The following is a 15,082-nucleotide window of genomic DNA, read 5'->3' as shown; positions in this document are numbered from 1 at the left end:
GGGGTGGATCTAAGCCACACCGAGGTCAAGACCGCAAATGGCATGGTCTTTAATGCCCAGAACCTCTGCCGCGACGATATTTACTACACTGAAGGGGGGCATTACCTCACCCTCGAGGAAATTTGCCTAAAACCTGAGGAAGAACGAAGGGAATTGGTCGACCAATTGGACATCTCCAACAAAAAGCTCAAACGAGCCATGCAAGATTGTGGGGGCCTGGAGGGAAATGAGGAACAGGAGGAGGCCGACGAGCCTAACCCATCGGTGTACCCACGATCGGGGAGGGACCCAAGGGAGCAAAACGAGGGCTCGATCAATGAGCGCATACTCGCACAACTCAACCGACAGAACCAGATCATGGAGGAAGGGTCCTCGTCCTTGATCCGTACGACGCGCGCACTAGACCAGAGGGTGGCGGCAATTGAGGCCACCTTGGGCACTCGCGGGGCATCCAGTTCCGGAGCAGGAAACCGAGGTAGACCCAAAACTTTCCTATCACAACACCACCAAGAAGTCCAGTCTACCCCAGCTAAGGCAAAATGTGCGGCCACATTCCTAACCAGGAGGCCAAAATGCGGGATGTCAAGGGGGAAGGAACGGATTAACCCACCGGGCTTCGGGGACGAAGCCCCTTGTAAGGGGGGGGGGGAGAGTGTAACACCCCGTGTTACGACCCCTAAGACAGATTAATCATTTAATCAATTGTCCAAGAGAAAGAATTAAATTACAATAATTAATTGGGAAAAAGGCCCACCATAGTCCGTGGGCCCTCATCTCCAAACCCAACCCCTAGTCCTAGAAGGAATAGACCCTAAATAAGACCCCTAGATATATATATAGGGAACCTAGAAGGCACCTAGAACCCCCACCACAATAATCTCTCACCTCACCAAGAATTCCAAGAATTCCCCTAGGAGAAATCAAGAAAGAAGAAAGCTTAAAGAAAGTCCCTTCATAGCCAAGGAATTAATTAAGGCTAAGAGGTAACCCATGTCTCAACAAAACCTATTTTCATAGCTATGATTCCCCTCTTAGGATTTCCCCCATATTCTTGAGTGTTGATGATTCGTTATAATGATCTTGATAATTGGTGTTATGATTCCATGGGTAATCTTGATGATAAGAGGTTCTTAATGATTATATGGTGTTCTTGGTGTTCTTGATGATTATATGACGTTCTTGATGTTTATATGATATTCCTACCGAATCTTGATATTAGAAGATGAATTGTGTTGTTGTTGATTTAAAAATAATTAGAACCCTAGGTTATATCGTGGAATTCGTATGGTATTATTATTGGTAGATTGGGTGGGAATTTGTATGCTTGGGTGTTGATTATGTTTAGAAAAGCATGATAGGTTATGTGCCGTATGCTTCTTGATTTTGATCCGTTAATTGTCTATGTGTGTTATCAATTGCGTTTGAAAGTGTCTAAGCATGGTTCCGGGTTCCACGGTGGTTCCCGGGGCGTTTATTTGTGAAGAAGAGTCAGTGGGGGGTAGGGGACCCGCCACCTACCCGCGGCTAAAAGTGGCATCGCTGGCAGCGGGCAGCTGCCCGCCGGGCACCCGCTGCTCGGAATAGTTGCCGCCGGCGGGCAGCCGGCGGGTGAACCCTCACACACCGGCTACCCGCTGGTTTGCACCCCAATTCGGGATTTTGGCTTCCCCGTTTGATGTTCCCCCGACCCCCGTGGTGTGCCAACGGACTCCGTCTATCGTGCCTATGTCTAGTTTGATATTTCGGGTACCGTTCGTAGGTTGTATGAGTCTTTTGTATTCCATGCTAGTTGAATTGGTAAACCGTTGACCTAGGTGAAAGAAGTATGAACCCTTAGGATTATTCTTAGTATGTGAAGGATCACGCATAGGTTTTGTTATACGTTTTCTCCCCCTTCCCAATGTGTTAATGTGGGTTGCATGTGCTTGCTATGTGTTATGTGTGCATGATACCCCAATTTGGTTGCGATCAAATTGGTTATACAGGCAGTCGGATGGGTTGAGAACCATACCGACTGTTAACCAGGCCGGTTGCGATCGGTCAGGTATATAAACATTATATAGGGCTGCGGTCCACCGTTTGGTTGCGATCAAATGGATTATACGGGCAGTCGGATGGGTTGAGAACCATACTGACTGTTAACCAGGCCGGTTGCGATCGGTCACGTATATAAATATTATATAGGGCTACGGTCCACCGTTCTACATGAGCTGCGGTTCATTTTCCTGGCTGCGGTCAGATGACATCCTCTTGGGCTGCGGTCCACTTTTTGGTTGCGATCAAACTATGATGCGCTGCGGTTCATCCGTCGGTTGCGATCGACCCCTCTGTATTGTGAGACGGGGCAGGGTGCTGTGGGGCCGTGTCAGAGCTATATGCACTGACCCTCATGTATGGGCATGCGATTGGTCCTGTGGCGCCAACAAAGTGTGCTTATGTGATGAGATATGGATGAGTTGTGATTATGAGTATCTTGGGAATGTGACTACGGGATTTACGTTGGGGATTGTTTATGTTGGATTATGATTATTGATTATGCTCAGCCTTATCTACCTTGCCTGTTGCGAACTATATATGCTTGCTATAACTGCCGTTTGTGCTTAGTTCTATGTGTCGAGTCTATCCCTGTTTTAAAAGCTAGAATTCGTAGGATATATCTTCATGTTCAAAATTGTTTTCGTATATCTATATATATATATCTATATATATTATATTTCAACGCGTTGGAGTGGGTTACCAGCATCTCTCGCTGAACAGATATATTTGGCTTTTAGGCACGGACGAGTAGATCACTGGAGCGCGCTAGAGGTTGGGGCGTAGATTAGATAGTTCTTCCCTTTCGGCCTGCGTGCTATGATTTGTATTGATACTGATTGAGATTGTTAGAACTTAGCCTGTGCACCTGAGTTCTCTAGCTCAGGTGTGGCATAACACCCCGTGTCCTTATAAACGTATTTTGGGATTTATAATCAATTACCTTTATTATATTTTCTTTAAAAGTTTTAAAAAATCCCGGGGTGTTACAGTGCGTCTTAGACTTGAATGATGATTTGATTTGCTTTCCACGTTGGCATGAATCACACACTTGGTCCTTTTTGAAGATAATACTTGGTAGTCTTTCAACTAGATTTTTCTTTGCAAGCTGATTGATAGTCTTGAAGTTTAAATGGTTGAGCTTTTTGTGCCATTCCCAATTTGCTTCATTCGAATTTCTGGCCATTAAGCATACTGAATCTTTGCTTGTGCTCCAATCAACAATATACATGTTCTTTCGCCTTTTTCCAGTGAGCACAACTTCATTTGAGAGCTCATTTTTTATTAGGCAATTATCTTTGGAAAATTCCACAAGATAGCCTTTATCACAAAATTGACTAGTGCTCAACAAATTGAATTTTAGGCCTTCAACAAATGAAACATCTTCGATCTTTAAACCATTTCTTTCAATTGTACCAACTCCTTTTGTAGTTCCATAATTTTGATTTCCTCCAAATATAACTTTTGGTCCATCGATTTTCTTGAAATTCACTAGACAAGATTTATTTCTAGTCATGTGGCGTGAGCAACCACTGTCGATGTACCAAACATCCTACAAAAAAGATTAGTTGGTTTTAGGTACCCATACTTGCTTGGGTCCTTTGCTGTTAGTAATTTTTGGTAACCAAACCCACCTTGATCCTATTGAATTAAGATAAGGCGGTTTGTAACCATTTGAAACACGATAATCATAATTAACTTTTGAAAACATTTTTGGCGCCGGGTTTTGAAAAACATTTTTTAACTTAGGCACCTGGGAAGAGGATTGTTGCTTTGGTCTATAAGAAGCATTAAAACAAGATTTACACAGCCAATCCTTTTGAGTGGAATAAAATCTTCCATCTCTATTTCTAGAAAAGCTTCTCTCTTTTCTAAAAATTCTTTTTGCACTTGACTCTTTGGCATATCTTTGTTTGAAGAATTTTTGTTGCTTTGCCATAGTATTGAACTGTTTCGGCCTTTCAACATTCAACTTTGCTTTGTCATGATAGCCAAGTCCTTGTCTCATTGTGCTATACTGACTTTTAACAAATTTTACCACTTGCACTTTATTAGTTAAAGGAGCAGTAAGATTAGTCAGTTTCGGAGGGGTTTGAGAACATGTGGAGTCATAACCGATTCCGGTTCTATCTCCTGATGGCTTTTGCATGTTTACCATTTTATCCATAATTTTGGACGAATTAGTAAACGTAGCAATGGTAGCCCGAAGGTTATGTTCTCTAACCTCTCTTGCTTTGCACTCTTCTTGAAGTTGAATATTTTCACTCTTCAAGTTACTCACTTCAAGTAAAGCATCTTGCAATTTTTTATTCATCTCTTATTTTTCAAGAATTAGAATATTATTGCGCTCCTTGAGTTGAGGATGAGTGATCATAATCTCTTGACAATCTCGCATTAGACTGCCAATAGATTCACGAGAAAAAGAGGAATTAACAGAATTTAAGGAATTAGATGTTACTTCTTCTTCCTCTGCTCCAAGAGCCATAAAGCACTCTTCACTTGAACTCAACTCAATTGATTTGCATATTAGAGCCGTGTCATCTTCCGAACTTGAGCTTTCATCACTTTATGACAATCCATTCGACTCATCATTTTCATTTGGTTCATTGCTAACGAGAGCTTCTCTTTTGTCGCGCTTGAACCTTCGATCTTTGCTTTCAGATTTATTCGGTGTAGATTCAACATTTATGCCTTGATACTTGCTAACGATCGGATACGGACAATTTATTTTGAAATGTCCGGGTTTGCGGCAATTGTAGCATAAATTGTTGTTTGCTTCGACTTTCTCTTCTTGTGTCGTGCGAGAGACATATTTTCCACGAGCAGAATTTTTGTTGTCTCCTTTTCGCATGAACCTTTTGAATTTTCTAACAAAAAGAGCAAATTGTTCGTCAGTTATAAAATCAATATTATCTACTGACCTGGAGGTTGACGGTTGTTCGACCATTAGAGCTGGATTTCGAATTTCATGAACTTCATCATCTTTGGCCTTCATTTCGAACTCATATGCTTTAAGATCACTAAATAATTTGTCGGTTGACAATATTCTTAGATCTCGGTGATCTCGCATAGCCGTAACCTTCATGTCCCATATAGATGGTAAGCCTCGTAGAACTTTGAGATTAATTTCCTTTTGGCTAATATTTTTGCCAAGGTCATTAATTTCTCCAAGGATTTTGATCATTCGAGCTTCCATATCAACAGTGGATTCGTTTGAGAGCATTTTGAAGTCCTCAAACTTCTTCATAGCAATAGTGAGCTTGTTATCTTTTTCTTGTTCATCTCCTTCTCCGATCTTGATGAGAGTATCCCAAATTTCTTTTGCGCTTGTACATTTTCGAACCTTTGGGAATATTGTATCATCAATGGCTTTGAACAGAATATCTTTGGCAATATTGTCAAGATTGTTCGTTTTTCTATCATCCGATGTCCATTCCAGTTTTGGCTTTGGTACGAATTGTTGAGCATCCGGAGATAGAAGAAAAACCGTATTTACTTTTAATATTTCGATCTGGCCAGTGGAAATAACTTCCCACATTTCATCGTGTAAAGCTGATAGATGAACCTGCATACGAACTTTCCAATCATCAAATTTATCAAGCAAGAATAATAGATTTTGAGCTAAATCTTTATTAATCTTCTCGGTTGATACGAGAGACAAATAATCCAATTTACACACACTGGGTAAGATGGATCTGCCTAGCAGTCAGAAACAAGGTTGACGCAAAGAGACAACTTGCTTTGAAACAAATTTGACTCAAATAGGCTACAGGCTCTGATACCAATTGTTGGTCCCAAAAGAGGTAAGGTGAAAGTCTAGAGGGGGGGGGGGGGGGTGAATAGACTTTCAAAATTTTTAGCACAGTACCACAATTGCTAAGCCAGAGATAAACCAAAACTCTTAACTAGATTGTTAGAGTATGGTGCACAGCGGAAATTAATAAACGATACAGTGTGTGTGTAGATTGTGTCAAGATAATTCTCGTGAGAAGCAAGCAAGAGCAGTAAGTAAAGAAAGCAGTAAAGAACACAAGGCAATTTATAGTTGTTCGCGAGGTGGTGTAATCCTCCTACTCCACTTGCTCTTATCTCCAAGAGCAATTCACTATATCCACCACTTCTTGGTTCCAAGATACAATGAATTCCGTGATCTAGTGCTTTGATCACCTAGCCCACACTAATCACGCCTAGTGTCACCAACACTGCTGCTTCGGGTTTCACGTCGCCGTGTTACTTTCCCAGGATTTCACGACTCCACGTTACTGTCCCCCCCGTCTTTTACGATCCGGTAGAAACGTATCTTCCGTGATCTAGTGCTTTGATCACAAAGCCCGCACTAATCACGCCCAATGTCCTCCGACACTGCTGCTTCGGATCTCACAACTCCATGTGACAATCCAGGATTTCACAACTCCGTGTTACTTTCCTCCTTTCCCTTGTTTTGCTCCAAAACAAGTTTTGCCTTGATTCCAACTTTGAGACTCTGTAGATGATCTTAGATGGTGCGCTGAGTCTCTTGTAGTTGATGAAGATTTTAACACTCTTGGATATTTCTTTTCTAAGCTTTGTATCTCTCTGAGTGTTTATCTCACAAACAATAGATCAATTTAAGCTCTTGAGATGGAAAGCTTTCTTTGAATTTCGTATGCTCTGTTTAGCTCTGTTCTTTTCGCTTCTTGCTAATTGCTTCAGCTTTCCTCAGCTTCAATCTTCATCTATTTATAGCTGGTAATGAGAATATTTCCGTTGGAGAGAAACGTTCTCATTTTTGAATTTCTCTTAGCTGTATAGCCTTTTGTCAGAGGATAAGATAACGTTGCAGATATGTCAGAGATTTCTCTGCATGTTGAGCTTGAGTTTTTCGCAAAAATGGCGTCCCATAAATCTCCATCTGGTGTAGATCACGCCTCTTGGGATTTTTATCTTCAAAATATAATCTCCAATATAATCCCTTACTAGTTAGACTAGTATTTTTGCTTCTGCAACTTCTTCTTATATTTTCCTCTGTATTTCACGTCTGGGTCTGTATACTGCTTCCAGACTTCATCTCTTCAATTGACTTGGGAAATCTCTTCCCCTGTGAAACTTCATCCCTTGCTATTTTGGGAAATGAAATCTCCATCCCTTGCTAGATTTGTCAATTGAAATCTCATCCCTTACTTGATTTGGACTTGCAATCTCATCCCTTGCTATTTGAAATTCTCATCCCTTGCTATTTGAAATTGCTTATTCTCATCCCTTGCTATTTGAAATTGCTTTCCCTGTATCAATCTTGAGATATCAATTTTGAACTTCAACTCTTCAGATGAAATTGCATCCCTATATCTTGAGATATCAATTTTGAACTTCAACTCTTCAGATGAAATTGTGAGATATCAATTTTGAACTTCAAATCTTCAGATGAAATTGTGAGATATCAATTTTGAACTTCAACTCTTCAGATGAAATTGTGAGATATCAATTTTGAACTTCAACTCTTCAGATGAAATTGCATCCCTATATCAATTTCGGGATATCAATTTTGAGAAACTTCATCCCTTCACTTGTAAATCTCATCCCTTAGTCAATTTGGAAATCTCATCCTCTTTGACTTTTCAAATTGCAGCCCTTCGACCTAGTCAATATGGAAATCTCATCCCATTGACTTTGCAAATTGCTTCCCTTCGGCCAAACCATCGCCTCATACTTTATCTGATGGAATCCCTATATCAATTTCGGGATATCAATTTTGAGAAACTTGGATATCAATTTTGAGAAACTTCATCCCATCAATTTCAGGATATCAATTTTGAGAAACTTCATCCCTTCACTTGTAAATCTCATCCCTTAGTCAATTTGGAAATGTCATCCTCTTTGACTTTGCAAATTGCATCCCTTCGACCCATCAATTTCGGGATATCAATTTTGAGAAACTTCATCCCTTCACTTGTAAATCTCATCCCTTAGTCAATTTGGAAATCTCATCCTCTTTGACTTTGCAAATTGCATCCCTTCGACCTAGTCAATATGGAAATCTCATCCCATTGACTTTGCAAATTGCTTCCCTTCGGCCAAACCATCGCCTCATACTTTATCTAATGGAATTTAAACTTGGCTTCTTTAAAATAAGTGGGATGTGAGATTCGAACCTATAACCTATATAATAATTTAAGCTTTTACCAACTCATCCATACAACTTTTTGGTTATCTTTTTGTTTCACTTGGTGTACTCCTTTCTTTTCATAGATGCTTGATCTTCAAGATAGCTTCATGCAAACTTTAAGTCACGTTCTTTCTTCTTCGGGATTTCTTGAGGGATTTCTTCTTGAATATCATACGCATACATCTTCCTCTTTTGTTTGCCATTTTCTCTAGGCAAATTCTTGATTTTTGGCTTTATCTCTTATTCATCCATTTCCTCAACTAATGAATTTATTTTTCCCTTTTCTTGGTCTATGACTCGACTAGTATAATAAAATAAAATTGGGGATCTACGATTTACAATATGGCATATCAAAATCTATTACAATTTATTCCTAACAAAAATGAATATGATATTACTAATTGACTAAACATATAAAAGAATAATTCTCTGGAACCCCCTTTCTCTTTGACTTCCGAGTCTCTCTGATCGGTGAGCTCTTTGTAGGACTTGGGGACACAGAATTGCTGGTCTCAGACCCATGGACAGTAGAAGAGGTCAGAAGGTTGGCGACTTCTCTGATTTTGAAAGTTGTTTAATTTGGGTGAGCGGTCTCTGCCACTGATAGAGACTCATTTGGATAAGAGGATGGAGCCTTGGAACCATACACTTTAGCCAATATTTTTTCACCATCACTGTTTGTTGGAATAGAAGGATCATTCCTTGGTTTTATCATTTTTGTATGGCTCAAGTACTGAAGCAGAGGGTAAACCCGCTAAGTGACGAATGTGATCTAGGCTCTCAGTCAGACTGGAAGATGTATAGACAGGAACACCATCAACTGACTCATAAGGACGAGGGCTTTTTGACTGTTCAGAGAGAGGAACAACAGACTCCTTATGTGGATTTTCAACCGGACACTTCTCAACGAAGCGTTTATCAAATATAGTGGCTTCAGGGTCAACAGGAACCAGAAGACGATCAACATCAGAAGATAAAACAACTAGATTTGACTCATCAATATCATCAGACTTTGGGACAATGCCCTCAGATTCAGCCACAACAAAAAGTTTTACATACTCAGGTGTTTCAACAATGGACAACTGGGGTGGAACATCAGATATATCAGACTTAGCAAGTAAGAAGAACAATAGAGACTCCGGATTAATATCAGACTTCTCAGTAGGTAGATCAGGGTCAACATCAATAGATAACAACTCAGCAGGCTTATCAGGGGAAATTTCAATAGGAGTATCAGAAGTGTCTGACCTGTTTTGCAGAAACTCTCTTTGTCGCTGAGCTTCCTCCTGGGCTGCTTGAAGATACAGAGGATGTGTTTCTACCCGTCGTCGAGAAATTTCCTCCCATTCCAAAGCCCTCTGTGAAAAGTATTTGAGGAATGCCCCTGCACGATTCCCATCCTCTGGTTCATCAATGGTGGCTAGGCTTATGTCATCATCCGCTTCAGAAGCCATCACCAAAAGATTGCTTGTATCTTCATCTGACCAGTGTTCATATAACTCCGGATAGTTAGATATCACCGTGACAAGAATTTCATCTCGAAGTACAGGGTCCAACTTCAGTTTCTTCTTCATCGCTAGCTAGAGAAGCGTATTCACATGCTTTAAAGCACTTTCTGGTGAGTGATTCTTCCTTCCCAACTTGATTATTATGTTTCTCACCGCATCGTCCATGTCTACTAGATTTTTGAGAGAGAGGGTGAGACAAACCCTAGGCAGAGATATTTGGGAGATAGTTGACGAAGAAAGCAGAGATGAGTTGGGATTTCTTTTTCCACTAAGGGTGATCAATACGAAAGATGTAATCCCAAGGGTGAGGAATGATAATCAATGCGGCTGACAAGATGCATGCAGCTATGATGTGATTGATGCAACAGTATAGCTTCTTTTTAGGGATTTAAACGGAAGATTTGAAATTTGGAAAAAGGCAATTTAATATAGGTAAACTAGGTTAAGAATATACTTAACAAAACAGAAGAGGGTTAATTTAGGAAATCAAATTTTGAAATTTGACTCGAAACTTAGAAATTCAAAACCCTTCTTCTGGTTTACCAGTCTGCCTTAACAATCCATCCTACAGATCCTTAGAGCAGATCTGAGAATGTCGAACCGAATTGCATCCAGAGGCTTAGTCAGTATGTCTGCCAGTTGTTTATCTGTCTGAATATATTCCAATTCTATCTCTTTTGCTTCAACAAAATCTCTGATATAGTGATGCCTTATATCAATATGTTTGGTCCGGGAGTGTTGAACAGGATTCTTTGAAATGTTTATGGCACTGATATTGTCATAGTAAAGTGTCATAGAGTCTTGAGAGACCATAATCCAGCAGCATCTGCTTCATCCGGACAAGTTGAGTGCAACATCCTCCAGCTGCTATGTATTCTGTTTCAGCTGTACTCAGGGAAATTGAATTCTTTTTCTTACTTAGCCATGACACTAAGTTCTTCCCAACAAAGAAGTATCCACCAGATGTGCTTTTTCTGTCATCAATGTTTCCTGCCCAATCGGTATCACAGTATGTAATCAGACTCAGTTCACTGTCCTTGGAATACCATATTCCATATTGAATTGTACCCTTGATGTATTTCAAAATCCATTTAGAAGCTATCGAATGTGACTCTTTGGGAGCTGATTGATATCTAGCAAACATGCCAACACTGAACATTATGTCTGGATGACTGGCTGTTAAATAGAGCGGACTTCTATTCAGACTTCGATAGATTGTGGAATATACTGACAGACCGGCATCATCTTTAGACAGCTTTGTAGAGGTTGAAATAGGAGTCCTAGGTGTCTTGCATGATTCCAGGTCCAACTTCTTAACCAAGTTCTTAGCATACTTTTCTTGGGAGATAAAGTATCCTTCGGAACTTTGTTTAACTTGAAGACTTAGGAAGTAAGTCAGTTGACCAACCATGGACATTTCAAACTCTTTCTTCATGACTTCCACTAAATCATCAGTATACTTCTGTAGAGTAGACCCAAACAGAATATCGTCCACGTAGATTTGAGCAATTGTAACATGACTTCCAGTGGTCTTGACAAACAATGTTTTGTCCACACTCCCTCGATCATAACCATGATGTAATAGATACTGCGTCAATCGTTCATACCATGCCCTTGGAGCCTGTTTGAGTCCATAGAGAGATTTTCTAAGTTTGTAGACATGAGTTGGGTGAACTGGATCTTCGAATCGCTTAGGCTGTGCCACATAGCTAGATATCTTCATGCAAATAACCATTGAAGAATGTTGTCTTGACATCCATCTGAAACAGTGTGAAATCGAGTATGCATGCTATTGCTAGTAAGATTCTAATTGACTCCAACCTAGCAACAGGTGCAAATGTTTCATAATAGCCAACTCCTTCTATCTGAGTATACCCTTGAGCAACTAAACGAGCTTTGTTTCTTGCATTGTTTCCTGCTTCATCAGTTTTGTTTTTGAAAATCCACTTTGTTCCGATTATGTTTACACTGTCAGGTCTTGGAACAAGATCCCACACATGATTTCTTTCAAACTAATGTAGTTCCTCTTGCATTGCCTTAACCCATAAGTCATCCTGCAAGGCATCCTTCACATTTTTTGGCTCTATTTTTGAGGTGTAACAGGCGAAACCAACTATTTCTATCAGATTACTTCTCACCATGTTTCTAGTGTGCATTCCATCTATTGGATCACCAATTATGTTGTCTGATGGATGATTTTTTTGAGTTCTAGTATGCTTATTTTTTCCATCTCCATCAGAAAGCAATTTGTCCTTTTCTGGATTACCCTCATCTTCTTCTGATGATTCATGTGTGTCAATCAGTTTGGCTGTGTCAGACAATTTTGGCGGATCAATGATAAGGGTGTCTGACGCAGGATCAGTCATAGATGCTTCATTTGATTCTTCTGGATTGTCATCAATAACCACATTTACTGACTCCATGACTGTTTGAGTTCTTTTGTTGTAGACCCTATAGGCTCGACTGTTTGGTGAGTATCCAAGAAATACTCCCTCATCACTCTTGGGTTCGAACTTTCCTCTTTGTTCCCGGTCAATTAGAACATAGCACTTGGTTCCAAACACATGAAAGTATTTCAAGTATGGGTTTTTTCATTTCTATATCTCGTATGGTGTCTGAGAGGTCTCTGAGATAGACTCTATTGACTGTATGACAGGCAGTATGCACTGCTTCTGCCCAGAACCGTTGTGGCAGATGTGAGGCATGTAGCATTACTCTTGCCATTTCTTGCAAGGTTTGATTCTTCCTTTCCACAACCCCATTCTGTTGTGCCGTTTGTGGAGCGAAGAATTCATGAGCTATCCCATTTTCTGAACAGAATTCTGAGTATAAGGTGTTCTCAAACTCCTTTCTATGATCACTTCTCAGCCTTTGGATTTTTACAATGGGTTCGTCCTTTTCTTTTTGTATTCTTATGCACAAAGTTTTGAAAGCATTAAAAGCCTCAGATTTTTCTCTTAGAAAATATACCCAACTGAACCGTGAGAAATCGTCAACACGCACAAAGATGTATTTCTTTCCTCAAATGCTTTCAATTTCAGTTGGTCCCATAAGGTCTATATGAACAAATTCTAGACATCTATCAGTAGTAATCATCTTTACTGCTTTGTGGGGAACCCTGATTTGTTTTCCAATAACACATGCACCACAAACTCCTTACTGTTCTACTTTAAGCTTTGGTATCCCTCGAACAGCATCAAGTTTGATCACTTTGTCCATATCTTTGAAATTTATGTGTCCCAAACGTCGATGCCACAATTTTGATTCGTCTGCTTTAGACATGAACAGGTAGTATCATTTGTTAAAACATAGCAATTGTCAGAAGAGCGAGTTCCTTCCATTACCACTTGATTTGCCTTATCACGAATCCTACAACAGTCTCGGTTGAAACACACATTCCAATTCTTATCACACAGCTGACTGATGCTAATAAGGTTTGCTTTTAGGCCACTGACCAAGAGGACTTCGTCGAGATGTGGCAGCCCCTGCACATTTAGAGTATCTTTACCAACTATCTTTCCCTTTTGTCCGTCCCCATACGTCACTGATCCACTACTATGTTGAACAGACATAAGACACTTGGCATTCCTGTCATATGTCTGGAACAGCCACTGTCGAAGTACCATCTTGCTTCAGTCATAGAGGCAGTCAGTACTATTGTGAGATAGCAGATTACTTCTGATTTTTTGACCCAAACTTGCCTTGTGAAAGGAGTGATAGACTTGTTCCGATATTTTTCCTTCCGTTGATCTCTGTAGAAAAAGTAGCATTCAGGTCTGGTGTGCCCTTTAGTCAGACAGTAGTGACAGATGGGTACATACTGTTTGACTTTAACATACATAGTCTTAAACTTTGAGTGTTGAGACTGAAATTTGACTATGCTAGGTTCAGCCTCAGTAATCAGAGTAGACATGCTTCCTTTCTGATAGAGCTGAGTTGATCTTGATGATTGGCCCCGTTATTGATACAGAACTGAACCACCAAATGTACCTTCTTTGATAAAAACAGGAGCTGACATTGAGGACTGTCCACGTTCAAATCTAAGCCCTTTTTTATCGTTAGGATTTCGACCAGAATCTAGAATTTTGTCTAAGGTTGAGGTGGTATCCATCATTTTGATAGTTTTCTTCAGATCCTCCAGTTCTTTTATCAACTTTCCCTATCGAGATCTGATCTGACCAATAAGGTCTTCTTTCGAAACTAGTTCAGTGTTTAGTTTCTTCAGTAGTTCATCTCGGTGTTTCAGATCTTCATTCAGATTCTTGTTGATTTTCACTAGCTGTTCCCAACTACCAACCAGTTTGGCAAATTCCATCTCTAACTGAACAGGTCGCTCTTCAAAATCATCTGATGATATGTAGGATTCACCATCAGTTTCATCTCCTTCTAAGTGAACCTCTGTTGCTGTGAAGAAGGCTACGAAGTTTTTAACATTTTCATCAGACGGGTCATCTGTTGCTTCCTCTTCATCATCACTTAGAGTAGACACAGACATAGATTTCTTTCTTTTGAGATAAGTTGCACATTCAGATTGTATATGTCCAAACCCTTCACACTCCCGACACTATACTGACCGATTTAAAGTTTTGACTGTGTTTGTAAGTGTGGTTTTGAATTGCCTTGTTCGTCCAGTCTGGGACTGACTGTTCTTTGTGAAAGAGGACGGATCTGATTTCTGATATGCGGAGTTTCCACTTTTGTACTGAGTCTTGTTAGGCTATCATTGACTCCTTGGATTGAAACCTTTCAGAATTTTCTTGAAATTTTTTGTTAATAAGGCTAGGGCTTCATCATCTATATCATCTGTGTCAGATTCTCGATCAGCCTCAGCTACAAAAACCACTGACTTGCCTTTTCTGCTGACTACAGGATCGTCATCAGCCAACACCTGAAGTTCATAAGTATGCAGATTCCCCATAAGCTCTCCTACAATCTTCTTCTCCCAGCCTGTGTTTTCCTGAATTGCAGTCACTTTCATTCAGAATCGTTTGGGTAGAGAACGAAGGATCTTCTTGACAACTCTTTCATCTGTAAACGGTTCCCCAAGTTCTGAAGCTTTGACTGTTTGACATCACTGGTACCCTCAAATCCGGTTTCAAGGATTTCACATACACGTTTTGCCTCGTTTATTCCTGTAACCAAAGTAAAGACTGATTCAAGTAGAGATCCTACAACAGAATTCAGTGCTTTATTATTCAGATCAGAGGACGACTTCTCATCTTCAGTCCATGTCTCCATTGGTTTGTTCTCAACGGTTCCATCAGTATTCTGAACTGTCGGAGGACTCCATCCAGTGAGGACAGTACGATAAACTCTGGTGTCTTGAGCTTGAAGATAAATCTCTATTCGAGCCTTCCATAAGAAATAATTGTGACCATCCAATTCTGGTGGTTTCATA

The sequence above is a fragment of the Ipomoea nil genome, unplaced genomic scaffold (genome assembly GCF_001879475.1).
Source record: "Ipomoea nil cultivar Tokyo-kokei standard unplaced genomic scaffold, Asagao_1.1 scaffold1833, whole genome shotgun sequence".
Lineage (NCBI taxonomy): Eukaryota > Viridiplantae > Streptophyta > Magnoliopsida > Solanales > Convolvulaceae > Ipomoea > Ipomoea nil.
Note: the sequence above shows the minus strand (reverse complement) of the source record.